Raw genomic sequence first — 22,400 nt, 5'->3', positions numbered from 1 at the left:
AGAAAGAGGGAGATTTCAACCCACCCCGTTCAGGTGTCTATTCAGGCACCAACCTGTGCGCTTCCACAAAGGGCCAGTGAAGGAGGGAACACCATATCCACTGCACAACGGGGCAGTCAAGCTTGGACATACAGGCGGTTGTATGTCGTCTTTGGGTCCCCAACCCACAGGTGTGACTCTCACCCATACATACACTAGTATATAGAAATCTGCCGCTTCAGTCCATTCTCAACGGGAGTTCTCTTAGTGGCAGGAAAATAAAGTGAGAATATTGGGACGATCAGACTTCCAGCCACTACACGTTATGGGGTTTGAACCTCTATCACTCTCAAAAATCTCCAGTCAGGAAGAAACCGCTGGACCAAGGTGTGAGCTGTGAGGCGAGCCTCTCCCACCTTTGCTTGTCACCCGTCAAGGTGAGCCATTGTCAGCCAGAGGGAGGAGGTCTCACAAGCTGAGAGGAATGATGCTGTAGCTGTCTGATGTCCACTCTCTTGGAAGGAAAGGACAGAAGTAAGAGAGGACAGAGAGCGAAGTAGACAGATTTCAGGAGAGGGAAAGGAACAAAGGGGAAAGGGAAAGTGGTGAGGGAAAAGGGACAAGGGGAGGGGGAAATCATTACCTGAATGAGGGTACTGAGGCCCCCAGGGGCCAGGAAGGCAGACTTACCAAACTTGCTGACTCTGAAACAAGAGGTTCAGGTGGCCGCTTGTCATGCACTGGGAAGCAGCATTCAGTGGTCCTGGAGGTGCCCAGATCCTCTCCTGGGAAGGAGGCGATAGTCCCTTCGTGGTGTCACCACAAAGTATGTCACCAATCAGTGTTCTTGACCTCCTTAACCAATAGAAATTGATCAGAGGCCAGGTGAGAAATTCAGGCAAGTTTTACTGGGACTCCTGCTGCAGCAGGGGGAAGCGAGAACAACATGTTCCCTTGCTTGCTCACTCCGAGGGGCGTGAGCTGGCTCATTTTAAGGAGTGAGGGTGGGGGTGTGTCCAGGGGTCAGGCCGGAGGGGTGGCTTAGGAGGTGTACCCACCCCTTAGGTTGTGTTGTGTGCAGGGGGCATGTGCAGTATCCTGCTTTTGCTCCCAACCCTCTGCTTTTGCTCCAGGCCCTTCAAAAGTGGCAGCTGGGATTTTTAGTCTCTTTGTATCTTTTGTCTAGAATTTGCCCTAACTGCACATGCATGCAGTTGTTTCTTGTCCCCTATAGTTTCCTTGTATTTTGTTGCTTGAGGAGAAGCATGTCCAGGTGCAAGCATTGCAGGACTGTTACCAAGTCCAAGCTTGCTCTGCTCGCCACATGACAGGCCAATAAATCAGAGATGAGGTATTGAGGCAAGGAATACGACTTTATTTGGAAAGTGGGCCGACTGAGAAGATGGAGGACTAGTGTCTCCACAAACCATCTTATCAGGATCTGGATGCCAGTTTCTTTTATAGAATCAGAGAGGTAAGTAAAGTAAAAAAGGCAAACTAGAAAGAGAGTGGCAGTGAGGAAGTAAAGTTAAAAGGGCCATCAGTCTTGCAAAACATCTCCTTGGAATGACCAGCCTTGATGAGAGGATGTGTTAATTTCAGCCATTTACATGTGGGCAGGGTCAGATGGTCTCCCTGAGAGCTAAACAGAGGCACTTTAGTTCAGCATTCAGGCAGAGGGGCTGGGTTCCCTGAGTCAAGGCATTATGCATAATTACAATAATAAAAACAACAAAAAGCAAAGGTTAAAGTCAAAGAAACAGATCCAACATAGAGTCCGATTTACTTCTTCCCTGTTACGATTCCCCACTGTCAATGTCCATTCCACAATCTTGTGGAAAAAGGAGTGACAACTGTTCTAACTGCTCCATCAGATAGAGCTTTCTGGGAGCATCCGCCATCACTGCCAGTGTTCCAAATGTTGGGATTTGTCTTTTGATCCTCTTTGGAAGTGTCTACTTTACACCTGTTGACTTAAAAAAAATTCACACCCTGAAAGTCATGAGGCCACATCTGCAGTTAAGGAAATTAGCGTTTTTCTATGTATGGGAAGATGCAAGGCTCTGGGCTCACTGAAATCATTCCTTTGATATGCACCACAGCTATCTGGGGCCTGGATCCTGTATTTTCATATCCTGAGTGTCCTCAGGGATCATCATAAGGAGTGGCTCCAGTCTGATGGCTGCTAGATGGCAGGTATTCTCCTTCCTGAGTTTCATCAGGGTTCACTGGCTCATACTGGAGGGATGCAATCGCTGGTGACTGGTCCTCTCCTCTTGGTCAGGAATTTACTAATATTTGGGAGACATTTTGTGATCAAATTTTCTCCCACAGTGCTGGGATGCTCATCCCAGGTCAGGTGAAAATTCTTTTTTTGTTTGTTTGCTTTTGTTTTTGTTTAAGTATTTTACAACTTTATTGGAGGATAATTGCTTTACAGTGGTGTGTTGGTTTCTGCTTTATAACAAAGTGAATCAGTTATACATATACATATGTTTCCATATCTCTTTCTTCTTGCGTCTCCCTCCTTCCCACCTCCCTATCGCACCCCTCCAGGCGGTCACAAAGAACCGAGCTGATCTCCATGTGCTATGCGGCTGCTTCCCACTAGCTATCTACCTTACGTTTGCTAGTGTATATATGTCCATGCCTCTCTCTCGCTTTGTCACAGCTTACCCTACCCCTCCCCATATCCTCAAGTCCATTCTCTAGTAGGTCTGTGTCTTTATTCCTGTCTTACCCCAAGGTTTTTCATGACATTTTTTTCCTTAAATTCCATATATATGTGTTAGCATACAGTATATGTCTTTCTCTTTCTGACATACTTCACTCTGTATGACAGACTCTAGGTCTATCCACCTCATTACAAATAGCTCAATTTCGTTTCTTTTTATGGCTGAGTAATATTCCATTGTATATATGTGCCACATCTTCTTTATCCATTCATCCAATGATGGACACTTAGGTTGCTTCCATCTCCTGGCTATTGTAAATAAAGCTGCAATGAATATTTTGGTACATGACTCTTTTGGAATTATGGTTTTCTCAGGGTATATGCCCAGTAGTGGGATTGCTGGGTCATATGGTAGTTCTATTTGTAGTTTTTTAAGGAACCTCCATACTGTTCTCCATAGTGGCTGAACCAATTCACATTCCCACCAGCAGTACAAGAGTGTTCCCTTTTCTCCACACCCTCTCCAGCATTTATTGTTTCTAGATTTTTTGATGATGGCCATTCTGACTGGTGTGAGATGATATCTTATTGTAGCTTTGATTTGCATTTCTCTAATGATTAATGATGCTGAGCATTCTTTCATGTGTTTGTTGGCAGTCTGTATATCTTCTTTGGAGAAATGTCTATTTAGGTCTTCTGCCCATTTTTGGATTGGGTTGTTTGGTTTTTTTCTATTGAGCTGCATGAGCTGCTTCGAAATTTTGCAGATTAATCCTTTGTCAGTTGCTTCATTCGCAAATATTTTCTCCAATTCTGAGGGTTCTCTTTTGGTCTTATTTATGGTCTCCTTTACTGCGCAAAAGCTTTGAAGTTTCATTAGGTACCATTTGTCTATATTTGTTTTTAATTCCATTTCTCTAGGAGGTGGGTCCAAAAGGATCTTGCGATGATTTATGTCATAGAGTGTTCTGCCTATGTTTCCTGTAAGAAACGGCACCAAAGACGGAGGAGAGCTTAAGCAAGCTTTACTTGGGGACGTTCCCGGGCGAGGTTCACTGGTCCGAGACAAAGGGGCCAGAGAAGTCGCGACCGGGTGTGGGCGCGAACAAAATTTATAGGGGTGGACGCAGGGGAGGTGCTTGCCTTGTGAAGCAGCCCCTTTTTGGTAATCTCTCCCGTGTTGTGGCAATGTCAGGTGTCAGTTGCATCAGCCTCAGAGCCGTTAGTTCTGCCCCTCGGGGAGCGGGAAGACTTGTGGCAATGTCGGGTGTCGGTTGCATCAGCCTCCTTGGTGGGGGTTCCGACTAGCTCCCTGGGCCGTTCCCCGGACCTGCTGGCCTTACATCCCGACTTCTTTGGTGTAATGGGTTGACGTTTGGTCTCTGGCTACTTCCTGCTGTACGGGGGCGCTGGAAGGGAGTTGTGCGGCCAACGGTCCGTAGGTTAGGGGAGGGCAGCAGCGGGGGTGTTCTGTGGGTAATAAGGTATATGGGTGGAGGAGCATCTGATTCACCGCCACCCGAGAGACTTCTTGTATGCAACTGAGGAGAAACCTGAGGAAACAGGGGCAAGCATGAATAGGATGCAGATAAGGATTAAGGGGCCTAGGATTGGCGTCAGCCAGGTATAGAGGGTGGACCGCCACCAGTCGGGGATGGGGGAGGTGGATAGTCACTGCCTGCATTGGAGTCCTTCTTTTAAGCGTCGGAGAGCATCCACATTGTCCTCAATGACCCCTGTCTCGTTGATGTAGTAGCAGCATTCTTCCTGTAGGAAGAGGCAGGTACCTCCTTTGTCGGCTGTCAGAAGGTCGAGGGTGTGTCGACTTTGGAGGGCAACTCAGGCCTCAGAGGTGATCTGGGGATGGAGGGAGGTGATAGAGGCAGCAGAGGCCTCGATGTCTAGCTGGAGTTTGTGTTCTAGGTCGCGGGATGCTGAGACTCTGTGTGTTAGGGCTCGTCCCCCGATGCCCGCAGCGATGAGAGAGAGGAGGCGAGGGAAGTGCCTGCAACCATAGGGAGAAAGATGGCCCTTTTCTGTCGGCTAGAGAGGTGTGTGGTGAGTGAGAGAAATTCGGCTTGGCCATATAATGTGAGTTGTGGAACAAGGGTGACGGCGATACATGGGAAGGGGAAGGAAGAGTTGACCTCTTTTGTAAGGGAGCCATTACACCAAAAGATCAGGCCTGGTGGGGCCCCCATTGGCATAGTTACAGGGGGGGATGAGTTGCAAGGGAGTGCATCATTAGTTAAATTTGGGTGGCTGCCATTGCAAATTGTGAGGTTCTGTTTTTCTAAATCAAGAAATATGGGGACACTTAAAGGGGGAAAAGGTAAGTTCTGGGAGGGAGAGGTAAGGGGTCCTTGGGGGTTTCCTTTAGCAGCCAAATATAGGGGTTTAGCAAGAAGAGCAAAGTTAGGGATCCAGTGCCAGAAAAATCCTGTCAGGCCCAGAAAGGAGAGAATCTGGTCAGCTGTCTCTGGAGGTTGGAGGTCGTGGATGGCCTGGGTGCGGTCGGCTGTCAGGCTCTTTGTTGTGGGGGTAAGGTGGATTCCCAGCTAGGTTACTGAGGGTGTAGACAGTTGGGCCTTGGCCGGAGAGACCCGATAGCCGCGAGAGCCGTGATAATTGAGGAGGTCAGCAGTATGCTGTTTTGAGAGGCTGAGAGATGGGCTACAGAGGAGGAGTTCATCCACGTATTGGAGGACTATACTGGGGGTGAGAGGGAAGGAAGCGTGGTCCCGCGCCAGAGCCTGTCCAAAGAGGTGGGCCAATTATTAAAGAGAATCGTGAGCAATCACGCACGACTGACCGGACAAATGTTGGTTTCCCTCAAGAACGTTATAAAGTGCATTACTATTTATGGCCACTAGAGGGCGAGGATGTAATTGATTGAATAAGCAAAGGGGGGGAAAATCCCAGCAAGGTGATAGATTGTGATACGCTATTAATACTGCTGATCTAACTGTGTATAAAAACACTACATTCACCAAATATAGTCCGTGAAAATTGCACACCAGACATTTGTTACAATTTACATATTGGGCCTATAGATGTCTAATAATTTCAAAGAATTGAAATAATTCAGAGTATATTCTCCGACCCCAGATTGAAATTGAGCCAGAAATCTATAAAAAATATTAGAAAAATAATTTATAGGTCGGTATATTAATAATTATATTTCTAAATCACCCACAGGTCAATGAAAAAATCACAAAAGCAATCATAAAATATTATGCTTTGATTAATAATGAGTTTGCTTATATAAAAGTTTGTGCGCTGGGTGGAAAGCAATGCTTGCAGAAAATTTTGTAGCTTGAAATGAATATATTAGAAAGTGAGAAAGTAATATTATTTCTGATACAATCACTAAATTCGGGTAATTACAAATGTACATTACATTACAAAATTGACAACAAATTTAGCCAAAAGAATATATGTGGAAGGAAATAACAAAAACAAGAACAGAAATTAATAAAAGAAAGCAAACATATAACAAGTAGAATAGGCAGAGGCTCGTTCTTTAATAGGATTAATAATTCAGGTAAACCTCTAGTATGTTTCACTGAAAAAATAAAATGGAGATTTCTCAACTAACCAATATCAAGAATGAAAAATGTACCATGAACAGCATTAGGCCATTCAATATAAAAATGTAGTTGAAATGTTTAACTTCCTAGAAAATACAAATTATCATAAATGAAATGGAAGTAAATGGGAAATATAAATAGCCTTCTAGCTTTTAAAAGAAATTAATTATAAATAAACACCTTCTTAAAAAGAAAACTCCAGGCGCAGATAGATTCACAATAAATTCTATGAAGTATGTAAGAAGGATCATTACAGACACATGGTGCTCATAAACATTGATGCAAATTTCAGGAAAATTGAAAAATGAAGTCCAATGATCTATAAAAGGGTTATACATAACAAAACCAAAAAGGGTTTGTTCTCATAATGTAAGGTAATATCAATATTTGAAAATCAATTGAAAAACAACAAACTTATGCATGTAGAAAACAGATTAGTGGTTGCCAGAGGCAGGGATGGGGCTGAGTGAAATGGGTGAAAGTGGCCAAAAGGTACAAACTTCCAGTTCTAAAATAAATAAGTCCTGGGGATGTAATGTACAGCGTGGTGACTATAGCTAATAATACTGTATTGTGTATTGAAAGTCACTTAGAGAGTAGATCTTAAAAGTTCTCATCACAAGAAAAACATTGTAACTGTGTGGTGATGGATGTTGTAACTAGACTCATAGTGGTGATCATTTCACAACATATACAAATATCAAATCATTTGATTGTACACCTGTAACTAATATAATGGTTTAAATGGTGCATATATCAATAAAAATAAATAAAACGAAAGAGCTGATTTATACGCACACACACAACACACACACACACACACACACAAGGGTGTTTCTCAGAACGCTAATTGTAAGCTGCATTCAAAAGTGTTTTATGAGTGAAATAAATTTATACCCATTCTGTTAAGCACATAGAGAAGTTTTTAAGAACACTTGTAATAAAGATGTTTCTAAGATGCTGCTTGCAAGCTGCACTGAGAACAGTGTTATATCAGTGAATGGAAGTTACAACCATTCTGAAATTCATTCAGAGAAGTGTTTGAGAATACTTGTAGTTAAGACATTTCTAAGATGCCTCTTGTGAGATGCGTTGAGAACAGCGCCATACCAGTGAGTGGAAGTTATATCTGTCTGTAATACATGCAAAGAAGTGTTTAAGAGCACTTGAAATAAAGATATTTCTAGGAATGATGAAAACAAACAAAATCAGTCAGTGTAAATAACAACATTAAAATATTAAAGGAGAAAAATAAAAAAATAAACTCTCAAAAACCCAGATTTTTATGTTTAAACAATATGCATTTATGATAAAGCTCTTGGGACACTAGGAATAGAAAAGAATTTCCCTGACTGATTAAAGAGATCCTCTTTAAGAACTCTAGATAAAAGTCATATTGATTTATATAAATGTTGAAATGTACAAAGATTTCCCTCTGACACCAAGAATGAGGCCACAATGCCATCAACCAACATTTATATTTAAATTTTTACTTAAGGTCTTAGCTACTGTAATAAGGCAAGTAAAGAAATACAAGTTATTATAATTGGAAATGAGTTATTAACAGAAGGACAGTGGAAAATCCAGAAGAATCTACAGTTGAACTACTTGAAGTAATAAATTTAGCAAAGCCATTGAGAAGAAATCAGTATATAAAAACCAATTGTTGGGCTTCCCTGGTGGCGCAGTGGTTGAGAGTCTGCCTGCCAATGCAGGGGACACGGGTTCGTGCCCCGGTCCGGGAGGATCCCACATGCCGCGGAGTGGTTGGACCCGTGAGCCATGGCCGCTGAGCCAGCGCGTCCGGGGCCTGTGCTCCGCAACGGGAGAGGCCACAACAGTGAGAGGTCTGCGTACTGCAAAAAAACAAAAAACAAACAAAAAACAATTGTCTATTTACATTTCTATAATGAAGAGTTAGAAATGAAATTTAAGAACCCACAGAACTAAAGATGCATGGGGGCATTTTTAATATTTTAGGAATAAATCTAAAGATATGTACGTAGAAATCTATAAACTATCATTGAGAGAAATTTAGGAAGTCCTAAATAAATTGAGAATTATTCCATGATAAAGGAGTAGAAGATGTAGTATTTTAAGGAGGTTAATATATGGAAATTTGATCTATGGATTAATTAGAAGCTCAATCAAAATGAGTCTGTGGGGCTTCCCTGGTTGAGAGTCCGCCTGCCAATGCAGGGGACACGGGTTCGTGCCCCGGCCCTAGAGGATCCCACGTGCCGTGGAGTGGCTGGGCCCGTGAGTCATGGCCACTGGGCCTGCGCGTCTGGAGCCTGTGCTCCGCAGCAGGAGAGACCACAACAGTGAGAGGCCCGCATACCACAAAAAAAAAAAAAAAAAAAGAGTCTGTGTGTATAACTTGAAAGGGTCAGAGGAAATGCATATGCAAATGCTAATAACCAAATATAATTAGGCAACCTTGAAGGAAAAAAAAAAGAATTGCTTTTACCAGACATCAAAATGCATTTCAAGGCTAACTGTAATTAAAACAGTGGATACTGGTACAATCATAGAGGGAAAACTGAATAAAACAGAGAGTTCAGAAATAGACCCCCACACAAGGACGTTTAATTCTTAACAAGTGTGGAACTTCAGAGTATTGAAGACAGTTTTTTCCATAAATGGTATTGAGTCAACTGAATAAATAACTTTAAAAAAGAAACTTGATCCCTGTCTCATAATATGCATACAACATTATCTCAAGAGAAATATAGATATGAACCTGAAATATAAAACAATAAAGATTTTAGGAGAAAACTAACATTATCCCAAGAAATAACAAGAGTCTTGATTTCTTGTTTTAAACACGAACATGAGATTCTCATATGCAGGGTTGAACTACTGTAGTATTATTAATCTATCCTCACATACTAGGTAGAGATGAGCTATTATTTTTCTACTGTAGTATTCTGCTTGCGCTGCTGCAGAAAAATACTGCAGATTGCTTAAACAGCAGACACTGTCTCACAGTTCTGGAAGCTGGGAACTCGAAGAAAAGATGCTGATTGCTTTGGTTTCTGGTGAAACCCTCATCCTGGCTTGCAGACAGCTGTTTTGGTGCTGTCTTCACATGGCAAACAGAGAGACAGTGAGCTGTCTTGTGTCTTCTCTTAAAGGACATTAATCCTATTGGATCAGGACCCGCCCTATGACTTCATTTAACCCTAATTACCTCCTTACAGATCCTATCTTCAAATATAGTTACACTGCATCTATACTCATTAAAGATATTATCCTGTAATTTTCTTATTTTGGGTAGAATCTTTGTCTGGTTTTGGTATCAGGGTGATGGTGGCTTCATAGAGTGACTTTGGGAATATTCCCTCCTCTTCAATCTTTTGGAGTAGTTTGAGAAAGATAGATATAAGCTCTTTTTGTATGTTTTGTAGAAATCCCCAGTCAAGCCATAGGGTTCTGGACTTTTGTTTGCAGGGAGGTGGTTGCTGTTTTTTCCTGTGGTGTTTGCATAAGCTGTTAGATACATTTATTTTCAATATGCATCTTTTGTTATATGACTTTGTAGTTATTTCTTTAGACATGAGTAATGCATAACACTAAATAGATAATAAACTATAATATAGTTGGTATCTGTGTTTCATTCCAGTTTACCTGGTATAGTCTATACATAGTCAGAGTTCAATAAACATTTTTTTTAACATAGATGCAAGGAGAGCATCAATCAAAAGTCCATCAGAGAACAGAGAGACATGCTAGATCACCCTTTGTGAGAAGAATAACCACTGGGAATTGGAATATCAGCTTTACCTCTAAGCAGATTTAGGCTGTAAAGAAGCCATATATTTTCTTATATATGAGACACTCAAGGGTACTCTCATTGAGGGATTATGTGTGGGAAAATCTGCCTTCCTGCAAAGGTCTCAAATGAGGAAATCTGTTTCTTTACCTGCTCATTGAAAACAATAATAGAATCCTCTGAGAATTTATAATCATTGGACTGATTATTCTTGCTGATTCTGCTGGTGTATTTTCTTGGAAGAAAAAATTCCCAGCCCCCAAAATTACTGTGATTAAAGGTTGGTATTGTCCTTTGGTGCCTGGAAGGTACAAATAAAAATTTGTTCCAGATTCATTGTCCTTTATCCATTCCCCTCAGCATTACCAGAGGTTTAATTTAGCCAAATATGAGCCAGCACTCAGGTCATCAGAAACAGAGAGATAAGGCAGATCTTCTGTAATGACTTTAATAAAGTTTGTTTTTTGAATTTTTTTATTGAGGTATAGTTGCATTACAATGATGTGTTAGTTTCTACTGTACAGAGAAGTGGAGCTCCCTGTGCTACACAGTAGGATCTTATTAGTTACCCACTTTATACATATTAGTGTATATATGTCTATTCCAATCTCCCCATTCATCACACACACCTCCACCACTTTTCTCCCTTGGTGTCCATACGTTTGTTCTCTACATCTGTGTCTCTATTTCTGCCTTGCAAACTGGTTCATCTGTACCATTTTTCTAGATTCCACATATATGCATTAATATACGATATTTGTTTTTCTCTTTCTGACTTACTTCACTCTGTATGACAGTCTCTAGGTCCATCCATGTCTCTACAAATGGCCCAATTTCGTTCCTTTTTATGGCTGAGTAATATTCCATTGTATATATGTGCCACATCTTCTTTATCCATTTGTCTGTCGATGGGCATTTAGGTTGCTTCCATGACCTGGCTATTGTAAATAGTGCTGCAAAGAACATTGGTGTGCATGTGTCTTTTTTTCCTAAAGAAAAAGTTTATTCTCTCTTCCTCTCTGCAGGTATCTTTTTGAATTATGGTTTTCTCTGGGTATACACCCAGTAGTGGGATTGTTGGGTCATATGGTAGTCCTATTTTTAGTTTTTTCAGGACCCATACTGTTCTCCATAGTGGCTGTACAATTTACATTCTCACCAACAGGGCAAGCTGGTTCCCTTTTCTCCACACCCTCTCCAGAATTTATTGTTTGTAGATTTTCTGATGATGCCCATTCTAACCGGTGTGAGGGGATAACTCATGGTAGTTTTGATTAGCATTTCGCTAATAATTAGTGATGTTGAGCATCTTTTCATCTGCCTCTTGGCCATCTGTATGACTTCTTTGGAGAAATGTCTAGTTAGGTCTTCTGCCCATTTTTGGATTAGGCTGTTTTTGTTTTTGATATTGAGCTGTATGAGCTGTTTGTATATTTTGGAGATTAATCCTTTGTCAGTTACTTTGTTTGCAAATATTTTCTCCCATTCTGAGTGTTGTCTTTTCGTCTTTTTTCTAGTTTCCTTTCTTTGCTGTGAGAAAGCTTTTAAGTTTCATTAAGTCCCATTTGTTTATTTTTGTTTTTATTTCCATTACTCTAGGAGGTGAGTCAAAAAGGATCTTGCTGTGATTTATGTCAAAGAGTGTTTTGCCTATGTTTTCTTCTAAGAGTTTTATATTGTCCGGACTTGCATTTACGTCTTTAATCCATTTTGAGGTTATTTTTGTGTATGGTGTTAGGGAGTGCTCTAATTTCATTCCTTTAAATGTAGCTGTCCAGTTTTACCAGCACCATTTACTGAAGAGGCTGTCTTTTCTCCATTGTATATCCTTGTCTCCTTTGTCATAGATTAGTTGACCATACGTATGTGGGTTTATCTCTGGGTTTTCTATACTGTTCTACTGATCTATATTTCTGGGTTTTTTGCCAGTACCATATTGTCTTGATTACTGTAGCTTTGTAGTATAGTGTGAAGTCAGGTAGCCTGATTCCTCCAGCTCCGTTTTTCTTTCTCAAGATTGCTTTGGGTGTTCGGGGGCTTTTCTGTTTCCATACAAATTGTAAAACTATTTTGTTCCAATTCTGTGGAAAATGCCATTGGTAATTTGATAGGGATTGCAATGAATCTGTAGATTGCTTTGGGTAGTATAGTCATTTTCACAATATTGATTCTTCCGGTCCAAGAACAAGGTATATCTCTCCATCTGTTTGTGTCATCTTTGATTTCTTTCATCAGTGCCTTATAGTTTTCTGTATACAGGATGTTTGCCTCCTTTGGTAGGTTTGTTCCTAGGTATTTTATTCTTTTGGTTGCAATGGTAAGTCAGAGTGTTTCCTTAATTTTTCTTTCAGATTTTTCATTATTAGTGTATAGGAATGCAAGAGATTTCTGTGCATTAATTTTGTATCCTGCTACTTTACCAAATTCATTGATTAGCTCTAGTAGTTTTCTGGTGGCATCTTTAGGATTCTCTATGTATAGTATCATGTCATCTGCAAACAGTGACAGTTTTACTTCTTCTTTTCTAATTTGTATTCCTTTTATTTATTTCTCTTTTCTAACTGCCATGGCTAGGAGTTCCAAAACTATGTTGAAAACTAGTGGCAAGAAAAGACATCCTTGTCTTCTTCCTGATGTTAGATAGAGGAAATGCTTTCAGTGTTTGACCACTGAGAATGATGTTTGATGTGTGTTTGTCGTACATGGCCTTTATTATGTTGGGGTAGGTTCCCTCAATGCCCACTATCTGGAGAGTTTTTTTATCATAAATTTGTCTTGACTTTTGCCAAAAGCTTTCTCTGGATCTACTGAGAATATCATATGGTTTTTATTCTTCAATTTGTTAACATGGTGTATCACATTGATTGATTTGTATTTAATGAAGAAGCCTTGCATAGCTGGGGTAAGTTCCACTTGATCATGGTGTATGATCCTTTTAATGTACTGTTGAATTCTGTTTGGACACTTAGGTTGCTTCCATGTCCTGGCTATTGTAAATAGAGCTGCAATGAACATTGGCTTACATGTGACTTTTTGAAATATGGTTTTCACAGGGTATATGCCCAGTAGTGGGATTCCTGGGTCATATAGTAGTTCTATTTTTACTTTTTTAAGGAACCGTCATACTCTTCTCCATAGTGGCTGTATCAATTTACATTCCCACCAACAGTACAGGAGGGTTCCCCTTTCTCTACGCCCTCTCCAGCATTTTTGTTTGTACATTTTTTCATGATGGCCATTCTGACTGGTGTGAGGTGATACCTCATTGTGGTTTTGATTTGCATTTCTCTAATGATTAGTGATGTTAAACATCTTTTCATGTGTTTGTTGGCAGTCTGTATATCTTCTTTGGAGAAATGTCTATTTAGGTTTTCCACCCATTTTTGGACTGGGTTGTTTGGTTATTTTTTTGATATTGAGTTGCATGTGTTGCTTGTATATTTTGGATATTAATCCTTTGTCAGTTGCTTCAATTGAAAATATTTTATCTCATTCTGAGTGTTGTCTTTTCATCTTGTTTGGTTTCATTTGCTGTGCAAAAGGTTTTAAGTTTCATTAGGTCCCATTTGTTTATTTTTGTTTTTATTCCCATTTCTCTAAGAGATGGGTCAAAAAGGGTCTTGCTGTGATTTATGTCAGAGTGTTTTGCGTATGTTTTCCTCTAAGTGTTTTATAGTGTCTGGCCTTACATTTAGTCTTTAATCCATTTTGAGTTTATTTTTGTGTATGGTGTTCACAAGTGTTCTAATTTCATTCTTTTACATGTATCAGTAGAGTTTTCCCGGCACCAATTATTGAAGAGGCTGCCTTTTCTCCATTGTATATTCTTGCCTCCTTTATCAAAGAAAAGGTGACCATATGTGCATGGTTTTTTCTCTGGGCTTCCTCTCCTGTTCCATTGATCTATATTTCTGTTTTTGTGCCAGTACCATATTGTCTTGATTACTGTAGATTTGCAGTATAGTCTGAAGTCAGACAGCCTGATTCCTCCAGGTCCATTTTTCTTTCTCAGTATTATGTTGGCTCTTCCGGGTCTTTTCTGTTTCCATACAAATTGTGAAAGTTTTTGTTCTAGTTGTGTGAAAAATGCCATTGGTAGTTTGATAGGGATTGCACTGAATCTGTAGATTGCTTTGGGTATTATAGTCATTTTCACAATGTTGATTCCTCCAATCCAAAAACATGGTATATCTCTCCATCTGTTTGTATAGTCTTTGATTTCTTTCATCTGTGTCTTATAGTTTTCTGCATAGAGGTCTTTTGTCTCCTTAGGTAGATTTATTCCTAGGTGTTTTATTCTTTTTGTTGCAATGGTAAATGGGAGAGTTTCCTTAATTTCTCTTTTAGATATTTTGTCATTAGCGTATAGGAATGCAAGAGATTTCTGTGCCTAATTTTTGTATCCTGCTATTTTACCAAATTCATTGATTAGCACTAGTAATTTTCTGGTAGCATCTTTAGGATTCTCTATGTATATAGTATTATGTCATCTGCAAACAGTGACAGTTTTACTTCTTCTTTTCTGATTTGGATTTCTTTTATTTCTTTTTCTCCCCTTCTTGCCATGGCTAGGACTTCCAAATCTATGTTGAATAATAGTGTTGCAGAGTGGGCAACCTTGTCTTATTCCTGATTGCAAACTGATGGTTTCAGTTTGTCAGCATTGAGAACGATGTTGCCTGTGGGTTTGTCATAATTGGCCTTTATTATGTTGAGGTAGTTTCCCCCTATGCCTACTTTCTGGAGAGTTTTTCTCCTTAATGGGTGTTGAATGTTGTCAAAAGCTCTTTCTGCATCTATTGAGATTATCATGTGTTTTCATCCTTCAATTTGTTAATATGGATTATCACACAGATTGATTTGCATACATTGAAGAATCCTTGAATTCCTAGGATCAACCCTACTTGATGATTGTGTGTGATCCTTTTAATGTGCTGTTGGATTCTGTGTGCTAGTATTTTGTTGAGTATTTTTGCATCTATGTTCATCAGTGATATTGGTCTGTAGTTTTCTTTCTTTGTGATGTCCTTGTCTGATTTTGGTATCAGGGTGATGATTGCCTCGCAGAATGAGTTTGGGAGTGTTCCTTCCTCTGCTATACTTTGGAAGAGTTTGATAAGGATAGGTGTTAGCTCTTCTCTAAATGTTTCATAGAATTCACCTGTGAAGCCATCTGCTCCTGGGCTTTTGTTTGTTGGAAGATTTTTATACACAGTTTCAATTTCAGTGCTTGTGATTGGTCTGTTCATATTTTCTATTTCTTCCTGGTTCAGTTTGGAAGGTTGTACTTTGCTAAGAATTTGTCCATTTCTTCCAGTTTGTCCATTTTATTAGCATATAGTTGCCTGTAGTAGTCTCTTATGATCCTTTGTATTTCTCTGGTGTCCATTGTAAGTTCTTCTTTTTCATTTCTAATTCTGTTGATTTGAGTCTTCTCCCTTTTATCCTTGGTGAGTCTGGCTAATGGTTTATCAATTTTGTTTATCTTCTCAAAGAACCAGCTTTTGCTTGTATTGATTTTTGCTTTTGTTTACTTCATTTCTCTTTTATTTATATCTGATCTGATCTTCATGATTTCTTTCCGTCTGCTAACTTTGGACTTTTTTGTCCTTCTTTCTCTAATTGCTTTAGGTGTAAGGTATTTTTGTTTATATGAGATTTTTCTTCTTTCTTGATGTAGGATTGTATTGCTATAAACTTCCCTCTTAAGACTGCTTTTGCTGCATCCCTTAGGTTTTGGGTCGTTGTGTTTTCACCATTATTTGTTTCTAGGTATTTTGTAATTTCCTCTTTGATTTCTTCAGTGATCTCTCAGTTATTTACTAGGATAGTGTTTAGCACCCATGTTTTTTATATTTTTTACAGTTTCTTTCCTGTAATTGATATCTTTTTTTCATAGTATTGTGGTCAGAAAAGATATTTCAAATGACTTCAATTTTGTTAAATTTACTAAGTCTTGATTTGTGACCCAAGATATGATGTATCCTGGAGAATGTTCCATGAGCACTTGATAAGAAAGTGTATTCTGTAGTGTTTGGATGGGATAGCCTATAAATATCAGTTAAGCCCATCTGATCTAATGTGTCATTTAAAGCTTGTGTTTCCTTATTTATTTTCATTTTGGTTGATCTGTCCATTGGTGAAAGTGGGTTGTTAAAGTACCCTAATATGACTGGGTTACTGTCAATTTCCCCTTTTATGGCTGTTAGCATTTGCCTTATGTATTGAGGTGCTCCTATGGTGGGTGCATAAATATTTACAATTGTTATATCTTCTTCTTGGATTGATCCCTTGATCGTTATGTCATGTCCTTCTTTGTCTTTTGTAATAGTCTTTATTTTAAAGTGTATTTTTTCTGATATGAGAATTGTTACTCCAGCTTTCTTTTGATTTCCTTTTGCATGGAATATCTTTTTCCATCCCCTCATTTTCAGTATGTGTGTGTCTCTAGGTCTGAAGTGGGTCTCTTGTAGACAGCATATATACGAGTCTAGTTTTTGTATCCATTCAACCAGTCTGTGTCTTTTGGTTGGAGCACTTAATCCATTTACATGTAAGGTAATTATCGATATGTTTGTTCCTATTACCATTTTCTTAAATGTTTGGGTTTCTTATTGTAGGTCTTTTCCTTCTTTTGTGTTTCCTCCCCAGAGAAGTTCCTGTAGCATTTGTTGTAAAGCTTGTTTGGTGGTGCTGAATTCTCTTAGCTTTTGTTTGTCTGTAAAGGTTTTAAGTTCTCCATCAAATCTGAATGAGATCCATGCAGAGTAGAGTAATCTTGGTTGTAGGTTTCTCCCTTTCATCACTTTAAATATGTCCTGCCACTTCCTTCTGGCTTGCAGAGCTTATGCTGAAAGATCAGCTGTTAAACTTATGGGAACTCCCTGTATGTTATTTGTTGCTTTTCCCTTGCTGCTTTTAATATTTTTTCTTTGTATTTCACTTTTGATAGTTTGATTAATATGTGTCTTGGTGTGTTTCTCCTCGGATTTATCCTGTATGGGACTCGCTGCACTTTCTGGACTTGATTGACCATTTCCTTTCCCATATTAGGGATGTTTTCAATGTTAATCCCTTTAAATATTTTCTCAGACCCTTTCTTCTTCTCTTCCTCTGGGACCACTATAATTCTAATGTTGGTGCATTTAATTTTGTCACAGTGATCACTGAGACTGTCCTCAATTCTTTTCATTCTTTTTTCTTTATTCTGCTCTGTGGTAAATATTTCCACTCTTTTATCTTCCAGGTCACTTATCCGTTCATCTGCCTCAGTTATTCTGCTATTGATTCCTTCTAGAGAATTTTTAATTTCATTTATTGTGTTGTTCATCATTGTTTGCTTGGTCTTTAGTTCTTCTATGTCCTTGTTAAATATTTCTTGTATTTTCACCATTCTATTTCCAAGATTTTGGATCATCTCTAGTATCATTACTCTGAATTCTTTTTCAGACTGTCTGCCTATTTCCTCTACATTTGTTTGGTCTGGTCGGTTTTTACCTTGCTCCTTCATCTGCTGCATATTTCTCTGTCTTCTCATTTTGTTTAACTTACTGTGTTTGTGGTCTCTTTTTCACAGGCTGCAGGTTCGTAGTTCCCATTAATTTTGGTGTCTGCCCCCAGTGGCTGAGATTGGTTCAGTGGCTTGTGTAGGCTTCCTGGTGGAGGGGACTGGTGCCTGTGTTCTGGTGGGTGGGTGTGGATCTTGTCCTTCTAGTGGGCTGGGCCGTGTCCAGTGGTGTGTTTTGGAGTGTCTGTCAACTTTGTATGACCTTAGGCGACCTCCTGCTAATGGGTGGGATTCTGTTCATATCTTGCTGTTTGTTTGGCATGCGGTGGCCAGCACTGGAGTTTGCTGTCTGTTGGGTGGAGCTGGGTCTTCATGTTGAGATGTAGATATCTGAGAGAGCTCTTGCTGATTGATATTTCATAGGGCTGGGAGGTCTCTCTTGGTCCAATGTCCTGTACTCAGCTCTCCCACCTTGGAGACTGAGGCTCCTCACCTGGCTGGATCACCGAGACACTGCCAGCCTCTTGGCTTGAAAAAAAAGGAAGAAAAAAATAAAATAGAACAATGAATCGATAGAACCCCAGACCCAAATGGTAAAAGCAAAACTAAACATAAAAAATGACACAAAGAAACATACACACACACACTCATAAAAAGAGAACGAACAAACAGCAACACATACAACAGACTGAACCATAGGACAAATGATAAAAGCAAACTTAAACTGACAAAATCACAAAAGAAACATACACATACACACTCACAAAAGGAGAAAAAAAGGAAAAAAATTTAGAAATAATAATAAAGTTTTAAAAAGAAAAGTACATAAAAAGGAAGAAAGAGAACATCCAAAGCAATAAACAAATCAACCAATGATAACAAGCACTAAAAACTAAACTAAGATAAACATAAAACCAAAACCAAATCAGAGCCAGAAAGCAAACCCCGTCTACCGTTGACCCTAATGTCCACTCTCTCGATTTTGGGACATTTGTCTTCTATTCTATTACACAGATGCTCTGTTTATTAAGTTGATTGTGGGGATTTTATCTGCTGCTCTTGAGGCTGCACGGAGAAATTTCCTTTTCTCTTCTTTGTTCACATAGCTCCTGGGGTTCAGCTTTCATTTTGGCCCTGCCTCTGCATGTAGGCCACCCTCAGGTCTCTGTTCCCCACCCAGACAGGAGGGGGTTAAAGCAACAGCTGATTAGGTCTCTCTTTCTCACTCAGGCTGGGGAGAGGGAGGGGTATGGTAATCATAATTGGCATGTAGGGCAAGCCTGTTGTGGTAGAAGCCAGCATGACATTACAACAGCCTGAGGCATGCAGTGTGTCCTCCCTGGGAAGTTGTCCCTGGATCATGGGACCCTGGCAGTGGCATGCTGCACGGGGTGGGTGGGTGGGTGTTGGTAGTGACCTGTGCTTGCACACAGGATTCTTGGTGTCAGCAGCAGCAGCATTAGCAGTTCATGCCCGTCTCTGGGCTGTCAGCTGATATCCTTGGCTCGTGCCCATCTCTGGAGCTCACTTAGTTGGTGCTCTGCTTTCTGTGGGCACAGGGAGTGGGAATCACTTCTTCTTACACATCTCAAAACAATAGTCTCTTGCCTCTCCGGCAGGTCCAGTCTTTTTTCTGGACTCCCTCTTGGCTACCTGTGGTGCACTAGCCCCCTTCAGGCTGTCTTCACATAGCCAACCCCAGTCCTCTCCCTGCGGTCTCACCTCTGAAGCCCAAGCCTCAGATCCCAGCCTCCACCTGCTCCAGTGAGTGAGCAGACAAGCCTCTCAGGTTGGTGAGTGCTGGTCAGCACCTATCCTTTGTATGGAAATCTCCCCTATTTGCCCTCTGCTACTTTTACCCCTGTTGCTGTGCTCTCCTCCATGGCTCCAAAGCTTCCCCACACCACCCCCCATCCCCACCAGTGAAGGGACTCCCTAGTGTGTGAAAACTTTTCGTCCTTCACAGCTCCCTCGCAGAGGTGCAGGCCCCATCCCTATTCCTTTGTCTCTTTTTTCTTTTGCCCTACCTACGTACATGGTGGGTTTCCTACCTTTTAGGAAGTCTGAGGTCTTCTGTCAGCATTCAGTAGGTGTTCTGTAGGAATTGTTCCACATGTAGATGTATTTTTGATGTATATGTGGGGAGGACGGTGATCTCCACATCTTACTCCTTTGCTATCTTGAAGGTCTCTATGCCTCCATTCTTTTCCCAAGATCCTCGATCATCTTCACTATCATTATTCTGAATTCTTTTTCTGGAAGATTGCCGATCTCCACTTCATTTAATTGTTTTTCTGGGGTTTTATGTTGTTCCTTCATCTGGGACATAGTCCTCTGCCTTTTCGTTTTGTCTCTCTTTCTGTGACTGTGGTTTTCATTCTGCACGCTGCAGGATTGTAGTTCTTCTTGCTTTCTGCCGTCTTCCCTCTGGGCGTTGTTGTTGTTGTTAATTACAGATTTTATTTCACTTCTAGTGACAAGACTGTTCAAATTATCTGTTTTCTCTTGACTCAACTGTTGCAGGCTGTAAGTTTCTAGAAACTTTTCCATTTCTTCTAAGTTGCCCAATTTGTTGGCATATAACTCTTCTTAGTGTTCTCTTACAAATTTTGCATTTCTGTGGTATCAGTTGTTACTTCTCCTCTTTCTTTCTTATTTTCTTTATTTGGGTCCTCTCTCTTTTCTTCTTGGTGAGCCTGGCTAGAGGTCTGTCAATTTTGTTTATCTTTTCAAAAAACCAGCTCTTGGTTTCATTGATCTTTTCTATTGTTTTTTAAATCTCTATTTATTTCCTCTTTGATCTTTATTAGTTCCTTCTGCTGACTTTGGATTTTATTTGTTCTTTTTCTAATTCTTTAAGATAGTAGTTTAGGTTATTTATTTGAGATTTTTCTTGTTTCTTGAGGAGGGCCTGTATCACAATGAACTTTCCTCTTAGAACTACATCACATAGATTTTGCAAGGTTGTGTTTTCATTGTCATTTGTCTCGAGGTATTTTCCAATTTCCCCTTTGATTTCATAATTGATCCACTTATTTTTAGTAGCATGTTTAGGTTTAGTATTTCTATACTCTTTGTGCTTGTCTGAGAAATTCTTTATCTGTTTTTCTATTTTAAATGACAATCTTGCTGGGTAGAGTATCCTAGGTTGCAGGGTTTTCCTTTTCAGGACTTTGAATATATCATGCCACCTCTTTCTGTTCTGCAAAATACCTGAGGAAAAATCAGCTTTATGGGGGTTCCCTTGTAACTGACTCTTTGTTTTTCTCTTGCCTCCTTTAGAATCCTCTCTTTATCTTTAACTTTTGCCATTTTAATTATGATGTCTTGGTATGGGTCTGTTTGTGTTCGTCTAGTTTGGGACCCTCTGTGCTTCCTGTACCCGAATATCTGTTTTTTTCTATAGGTTTAGGAAAATTTTCAGCCATAATTTCTTTCTTTTTTTTTTTTGTAATACATTTATTTATTTATTTTTGGCTGTGTTGGGTCTTCATTGCTGTGAACAGGCTTTCTCCCTAGTTGTGGTGAGTGGGGGCTACTCTTCATTGTGGTGCACAGACTTCTCATTGTGGTGGCTTCTCTTGTTGTGGAGCTCGGGCTCTAGGTGCATGGGCTTCAGTAGTTGTGGTATGCAGGCTTAGTAGTTGTGGCTCGTGGGCTCTAGAGCACAGGCTCAGTAGTTGTGACGCATGGTCTTAGTTGCTCCGTGGCATGTGGGATCTTCCTGGACCAGGGCTTGAACCCATGTCCCCTGCACTGGCAGGCAGATTCTTAACTACTGCACCACCAGGGAAGTCCCACATAATTTCTTTAAATACATTTTTATCTCCTTCTCTCTCTCTTCTTCTGGAACCCCTATTGTATGTCGGTTGGCATGCTTTATATTATCCCATAGATCTCTTATGCAGCTTTCATTTTTTAAAAAATTTTTCTTTCTGTCTGCTGTTCTGATAGAGTGATTTCCATTATTCTCTCTTCCAGACCACTTATTCATTCTTTTGCATTCTGCGGTCTGCTATTCATTGCTTCTAGGTTGGTTTTGTATCTTGGCAATTAAGTTGTCTAATTTTGATTGGTTCCGTTTTATAGTTTCTAGTTCCTTGTTACAAGGATCTGTATTTCTGTTGATAATCTTTTTTCATTCCTTTAGCATTTTTATTACTTCCTTTTTCAACTTAGTGTCTAGTAGACTGGTGAGGTCTATTTCATTATTTGTTCTTTCAGGGGATTTCTCTTGCTCTTTCAATTGGGAGCCCTTCCTTTGCTTTCTCATTTTACTTAAGTTTTTCTGTCTCTATGAATTTAGGAGAAACAGTTATCTACTGTGGTCTTGAAGAGGTGCTTTTATGTGGGAGCATCCCTGTGCAGACTGTGTGCATCCAGTATTTTTGGTGTGAGAGCTTTTTTTGGTATGGATGCCAGCCACATCTTTTCTCAGTGTTCTGTCCATTATCCCCTTGATAGGGGGTTAGTGTTGTGCTTCCCGGAGCCTGCACTGGTTATTGAGCAGGGCCTCCTATTTGCTCCATGGCTGTCACAGTCCTGTTGGGGGGAGGTTCTGTTCCCCAGTTGTTAGAGTAGATGCCCTGAGGGTCAGGTTTCATAAGGCTCCATTGCCCTTAAGTGTGTGCTCTGTCCCCAAGGAGGTGATTGCTGAAGCAAGTGAGGACCAAGTGGTCAAGAGGACCTAAGTGCCACCTGTGCAGGCATCCATGGTTCTGCCTAGAAAAAGGCCAAGGTCATGTCCCTTTCTCTGTTGTGTTTGTCCCAGACCTGGTACTAGGCTGGTGCTTGGGGCTGTGGTACTGTGGCTGCAGAAATTGAGGTGGCTGTGCTGATACAGCCTGGGACCTGGGCTGCCTATGTGGCAGGGCT

Source organism: Pseudorca crassidens, chromosome 1, assembly GCF_039906515.1.
Source record: "Pseudorca crassidens isolate mPseCra1 chromosome 1, mPseCra1.hap1, whole genome shotgun sequence".
NCBI classification, from domain to species: Eukaryota; Metazoa; Chordata; class Mammalia; order Artiodactyla; family Delphinidae; genus Pseudorca; species Pseudorca crassidens.
The sequence above is the reverse complement of the archived record's forward strand: the minus strand, read 5'-3'. Positions refer to the sequence as shown.